Here is a 6000-nt window from a genome sequence, read left to right as displayed (position 1 = left end):
TCCTTGACCCATAAGCTCGTCAACAGTAATGCCGAGTAAGGGGTCTCCTTGGGGACGAGGGAGTGCGGCACTTGCAGCCGCCTCTTCCCTCCATCGGGCTTCAAACAGTAACCTTTGATGTGGGGTATAAATTAAACGAGAAAGACCTCTAATATCTGCGGGCAACAGGAGATTCGTATTAAAAAGGAATTCTAACATTTGTGTAGCGGGTTCGCTTGTGACCCCATAGCTCGCTACGGTAGATCGTAGTTGTGACAAAAGTTTCCAGTCTAAATTAGTAACCTCCGCCCGTTGCCCTCCCTGCGGGTTATTGTGAAAGATAACTGGGAGGGCGAGGGGGGACGACATCTGCTCCTGAGCTGCCGCGGCCAGATCCGTATCTCCCTCCCGCCAGCCCTGATTTGCCAGTGCCGCCCATACCTCCCGTCTTTCTCGTGCCATAGCCTCCGCGAGGTCCGATAAGGCTCCGGGGAACGGCTCCGTGGCAACAGGACAGGGAGGGGCATTCCTAGCCTCTGCATTCATGGGGGTAGGGGGTGAAGGCATTAGTGGAGCAGAGGGCTGTGGCGAGGGCTGAACGGTGGGTGTACTGGCCGGCTCTACAGAGTCAGATGACGGGAGGTCAACGGTTGCAAAAACCGGAGGGTTTGGAGCGGAAGGGTCATCCCCATAAGCCCTATTCCTAGTGTGCATTTCACGAGCATTATCGACAGCTTTCTTCTCCGCCTGACACATAAGCAATTCATTATGCACAGTTCTCCACAACTTGCTCATCTTTTTCGCTGGCTTATCATCATCTAACACTAATTCCCAAAGCTTATCCCCATACCTGCGCCATTCGGCTAATTCATGAACAGTATGGGGGTTAGCAAAAGAGCCATAAGATGTAGCATGGCTCAAAAGAGGGGGGAGCTCCTTATCTAAGTCAAGCCCCTTAAATCCCCGCTTTCTAAGAAAAGCGGTAAAGAGATCATACGCTGCTTGCCTTTCCATACTTACCGGTACCGTTGCAAACCCCCAGGCGTCGGCAGCGCGTAGCGGCAGGGCGCACCGATGTGACCACCCCGGGCGTAAATCCGCCGTCCAAAGGACCCGACCCCAATGCAGCTCTAGAGAGGGTAGGGGAGAAGCCCGTTCGGGCGCCAAATGTTGGGTTAACCGGAGCCGCAGGAGAAGAGCCTCATGCTATCATGGTCAGCAAATCTCGTTTATTTCAGGTAGCATACACACATTTATATCTTCTATAATCAGCTCATACATATTGCAAAAGTTAAGCTCAGGATTGGTGCTCAGACTAAAAGTCAGCTACGCCTCTTTCTACATTCCTTTGTGGTTACATTGTTTGAGTAAGTTTTAGTTTAACCATGCTTCTCCCTCTTATCTTTCAGCTACAAGGTCTTGTTATCGTATAGCAGCTGTGCTCAAGGAAATAGAAGCTTACTGCCTTGCTGGTTTTCATGAGAGTGCCTGTGTGCTCAGCAAAGCTCTCTCATGTCTGCGTGACCTTTTGCAGCTAGCCAGTTATCAATCACACTCTCCACATAGGAGAAGCACTTTCCGTGCTGCGAACAGCTTCTCTGCCTGTGGAGAGCTCGGAAACAGCGTTTAACGCTGTTCCAAGCCTGCCTGCGAGCGAACCGCCGGAGAGTGCACTAGGCGCGGCCAAACGGCGTTTTCTCGCTTCCCAGGCTAGGAGAAGCACTTTCCGTGCTGCAAACAGCTTCTCTGCCTGTGGAGAGCTCGGAAACAGCGTTTAACGCTGTTCCAAGCCTGCCTGCGAGCGAACCGCCGGAGAGTGCACCAGGCGCGGCCAAACGGCGTTTTCTCGCTTCCCAGGCTAGGAGAAGCACTTTCCGTGCTGCAAACAGCTTCTCTGCTTGTGGAGTGCTCGGAAACCGCGCCTAGCCTCTGTTCGCAGCCAGCCTGCGGCGTGCCGCCGTAGAAAGCACTAGGCGCGGCCAAAAGGCGCTTTCTCGCTTCCCAGGCTAAGAGAAGCATTTTCCGTGCTGCAAACAGCTTCTCTGCTTGTGGAGAGCTCAGAAACCGCGCCTAGCTGCTGTTCGCAGCCAGCCTGCAGCGTGCAGCCTCAGAGAGCACTAGGCGCGGCCAAAAGGCGCTTTCTCGCTTCCCAGGCTAAGAGAAGCACCTTCCGTGCTGCAAACAGCTTCTCTGCCTGTGGAGAGCTCGGAAACAGCGTTTAACGCTGTTCCAAGCCTGCCTGCGAGCGAACCGCCGGAGAGTGCACTAGGCGCGGCCAAACGGCGTTTGCTCGCTTCCCAGGCTAGGAGAAGCACTTTCCGTGCAGCAAACAGCTTCTCTGCCTGTGGAGAGCTCGGAAACAGCGTTTAACGCTGTTCCAAGTCTGCCTGCGAGCGAACCGCCGGAGAGTGCACTAGGCGCGGCCAAACGGCGTATTCTCGCTTCCAGGCCAGGAGAAGCACTTTCCGTGCTGCAAACAGCTTCTCTGCCTGTGGAGAGCTCGGAAACAGCGTTTAACGCTGTTCCAAGCCTGCCTGCGAGCGAACCGCCGGAGAGTGCACCAGGCGCGGCCAAACGGCGTTTTCTCGCTTCCCAGGTTAGGAGAAGCGTTTTCCGTGCTGCAAACAGCTTCTCTGCCTGTGGAGAGCTCGGAAACAGCGTTTAACGCTGTTCCAAGCCTGACTGCGAGCGAATCGCCGGAGAGTGCACTAGGCGCGGCCAAACGGCGTTTTCTCGCTTCCCAGGCTAGGAGAAGCACTTTCCGTGCTGCAAACAGCTTCTCTGCTTGTGGAGTGCTCGGAAACCGCGCCTAGCCTCTGTTCGCAGCCAGCCTGCGGCGTGCCGCCGTAGAAAGCACTAGGCGCGGCCAAAAGGCGCTTTCTCGCTTCCCAGGCTAAGAGAAGCATTTTCCGTGCTGCAAACAGCTTCTCTGCTTGTGGAGAGCTCAGAAACCGCGCCTAGCTGCTGTTCGCAGCCAGCCTGCAGCGTGCAGCCTCAGAGAGCACTAGGCGCGGCCAAAAGGCGCTTTCTCGCTTCCCAGGCTAAGAGAAGCACCTTCCGTGCTGCAAACATCTTCTCTGCTTGTGGAGAGCTCGGAAACCGCGCCCTAGACGCTGTTCGCGGCCAGCCTGCAGCGTGCAGCCTCTGAGAGCACTAGGCGTGGCCGAACGGCGTTTTCTCGCTTCCCAGGCTAGGAGAAGCACTTTCCGTGCTGCAAACAGCTTCTCTGCCTGTGGAGAGCTCGGAAACAGCGTTTAACGCTGTTCCAAGCCTGCCTGCGAGCGAACCGCCGGAGAGTGCACTAGGCGCGGCCAAACGGCGTTTGCTCGCTTCCCAGGCTAGGAGAAGCACTTTCCGTGCTGCGAACAGCTTCTCTGCCTGTGGAGAGCTCGGAAACAGCGTTTAACGCTGTTCCAAGCCTGCCTGCGAGCGAACCGCCGGAGAGTGCACTAGGCGCGGCCAAACGGCGTTTTCTCGCTTCCCAGGCTAGGAGAAGCACTTTCCGTGCTGCAAACAGCTTCTCTGCCTGTGGAGAGCTCGGAAACAGCGTTTAACGCTGTTCCAAGCCTGACTGCGAGCGAATCGCCGGAGAGTGCACCAGGCGCGGCCAAACGGCGTTTTCTCGCTTCCCAGGCTAGGAGAAGCACTTTCCGTGCTGCAAACAGCTTCTCTGCCTGTGGAGAGCTCGGAAACAGCGTTTAACGCTGTTCCAAGCCTGCCTGCGAGCGAACCGCCGGAGAGTGCACTAGGCGCGGCCAAACGGCGTTTTCTCGCTTCCCAGGCTAGGAGAAGCACTTTCCGTGCTGCAAACAGCTTCTCTGCCTGTGGAGAGCTCGGAAACAGCGTTTAACGCTGTTCCAAGCCTGCCTGCGAGCGAACCGCCGGAGAGTGCACTAGGCGCGGCCAAACGGCGTTTTCTCGCTTCCCAGGCTAGGAGAAGCACTTTCCGTGCTGCAAACAGCTTCTCTGCCTGTGGAGAGCTCGGAAACAGCGTTTAACGCTGTTCCAAGCCTGCCTGCGAGCGAACCGCCGGAGAGTGCACCGGGCGCGGCCAAACGGCGTTTTCTCGCTTCCCAGGCTAGGAGAAGCACTTTCCGTGCTGTAGTAGTTTGAAGGCAAAACAAATGAGAGGCTCCAAGTCAGAGATACAATTTAATAGGAAAAAAAGAAAAAAAGGAAAGAAAGTAAAATAAAATCGATGCAATAATACAAAAGACCACTGACAGAGTCAGAATACAACCTGAGCGTAGTGATGGAAGCAGTCCAGATGAGGTGGTCTTCCTGAAGCAGTGATCCTGTAGAAAGGTCTGGTAGCTCGGGTCCTCTGGGAATCCAGTGGGTAAGCGCCCCTCTGGTGTTCAGAGTCTCAGCTTATATCCAGGCTGGAATGCTTGGTTTCTCCCTCTGGGCGGAGCATCCCACAATGGGATGGTGAGTCATGTGATAAGGCCTGATGGGCCCATTAACAGGAGGTAGTCCAGGAGGGGGTTATCTGTGAGCTGTGTAGCAAAGGTGCTGATGGCCCATTAACAGAAGATAAGCCAGAGTGGAGGAGGCAGGGAGCACTGCCTCACCTGGTTTCAACAGTTCATGAAGATGGTGATAGAATATACTTCAACCCAGGACAATTTCCACCCCTTTATTCTATTACCATCTACATCATCCCAAATCAATACCTTCCTTAAACTACACACACACACACATATATATATAATGAAATCCCACACACAGTTCTCACTTAAAATAAGGTCTCCTTGTGGTACACAGTGGGTGTCCCCATCCTTTTGCATCACCCACCAAGTGTAACCAGGTCCTTGTGCAAAGACAACCCCACGGATGGGTTTGCCCTTGCCCGAGGTGGGATCAATCCAAACAGTCTTTCCTAACATACCTCTCATGTGTACCACAGGGACCCTATCTCCATCCACTGTATGCAAGGATTCAGACTGGGCAGGACCAGCTCGATTGATGGACCCTCGGGTATTGACCATCCAGGTGGCCTTCGCTAAGTTCTGTTCCCAATTTTTGAAGGTCCCTCCACCAAGTGCCTTAAGGGTAGTTTTAAGCAGTCCATTGCAGCGTTCCACCTTCCCAGCAGCTGGTGCATGGTATGGGATATGGTATATCCATTCGATTCCGTGTTCTGTGGCCCAAGTGCTTATGAGGCCATTCTTGAAATGAGTCCCGTTGTCTGACTCAATTCTCTCAGGGGTGCCATGTCTCCACAGGACCTGCTTTTCCAGGCCCAAGATGGTGTTCCGGGCAGTAGCATGAGGCACAGGGTAGGTCTCCAGCCATCCAGTGGTTGCTTCCACCATGGTGAGCACATAGCGCTTGCCTTGGCGGGTTTGGGGAAGGGTGATGTAGTCAATTTGCCAGGCTTCCCCATACCTATACTTTGACCATCGTCCGCCATACCACAGAGGCTTCACTCGCTTGGCCTGTTTGATCGCAGCACAGGTCTCGCAGTCATGGATAGCCTGGGAGATGCTGTCCATAGTAATGTCCACCCCTCGGTCACGAGCCCATCGATATGTTGCATCTCTCCCTTGATGACCAGAGGCATCATGAGCCCAACGAGCTAGGAATAATTCTCCTTTGTGCTGCCAGTCTAGATCAACCTGAGATACTTTCACCTTGGCAGCTCGATCCACCTGCTCATTGTTATGATGTTCTTCATTAGCCCGACTCTTGGGTACGTGCGCATCCACGTGTCGAACCTTCACGGTCAGCCTTTCTACTCGGGTGGCAATGTCCTGCCAAATCTCAGCAGCCCAGATGGGTTTCCCTCTGCGCTGCCAGTTGGCCTTTCTCCAGCGGTCCAGCCATCCCCACGAGCATTAGCTACCATCCATGAGTCAGTGTAGAGATAGAGCCTTGGCCACTTCTCTCGTTCAGCAATATCCAAAGCCAGTTGGACAGCTTTAAGCTCTGCGACCTGACTCGATCCACCTTCTCCCTCGGTAGCTTGTGCAACTCGTCGTGTGGGGCTCCATACAGCAGCTTTCCATTTCCGGTTAG

The sequence above is a fragment of the Chamaea fasciata genome, unplaced genomic scaffold, assembly GCF_029207755.1.
Source record: "Chamaea fasciata isolate MVZ Bird 193981 ecotype frontalis unplaced genomic scaffold, bChaFas1.0.hap1 SCAF_33, whole genome shotgun sequence".
Lineage (NCBI taxonomy): Eukaryota > Metazoa > Chordata > Aves > Passeriformes > Sylviidae > Chamaea > Chamaea fasciata.
The sequence above is the reverse complement of the archived record's forward strand: the minus strand, read 5'-3'. Positions refer to the sequence as shown.